General features: G+C 36.0%; 2 protein-coding genes across 2 annotated transcripts in view; one reads left to right on the top strand and one right to left on the bottom strand.

Annotated features, from left to right (window-relative positions):
• Nucleotides 1-226, bottom strand: part of LOC106879772 (tRNA (guanine-N(7)-)-methyltransferase) — a 12,220-nt gene extending 11,994 nt beyond the window's left edge. Inside the window, exon 1 of the mRNA XM_052973154.1 lies at nucleotides 96-226. The gene's annotated coding sequence lies outside the window, so the exon portion shown is untranslated. The remainder of the gene's footprint in view (nucleotides 1-95) is intronic.
• Nucleotides 1-486, top strand: part of LOC106879771 (molybdate-anion transporter) — a 6,013-nt gene that overhangs the window by 688 nt on the left and 4,839 nt on the right. The gene's annotated exons all lie outside the window — the stretch shown is intronic.

Below are 486 nucleotides of genomic sequence, written 5' to 3'. Positions count from 1 at the left end.
ATATATATATATATATATATATATATATATATATATAATATGCTTACATGCACGTACACATATTACAACATACATACATACACAAATATACTTACATGTATATATACACACATTGTTGTGTGTTGTTGCTCAGCACTGCAATATTTACACTCTATTTTATGTATTGAGTACTTTCCCTCTTGTTTGTAAACTCTCTCCTACACATCTACCTGCCTGTCTATCTATCGATCCCCCCTCACACACGAGGTGGGGGGTATTGAAAAGTTCCTGGCTTTGCATAAAAGAAAATACAGGGGGGGGGATCAGTTAATTATGATTTTATTTCATGATATTCTCCTCTCAGATTCATACACTTAGGGCATATTTTCTAAACCCTGTAAAAGAACTCGGAAGGTTGGGATTCCGACTACGCCTTTTGTGAAATCCTTAAAGCCAGGAACTTTTCAGCCCTCCCCCCGTGCTCCCATATAATAACGTATAATCTTT

This window comes from Octopus bimaculoides, chromosome 15 (assembly GCF_001194135.2).
Source record: "Octopus bimaculoides isolate UCB-OBI-ISO-001 chromosome 15, ASM119413v2, whole genome shotgun sequence".
NCBI classification, from domain to species: Eukaryota; Metazoa; Mollusca; class Cephalopoda; order Octopoda; family Octopodidae; genus Octopus; species Octopus bimaculoides.
The sequence above is the reverse complement of the archived record's forward strand: the minus strand, read 5'-3'. Positions and strand labels throughout refer to the sequence as shown.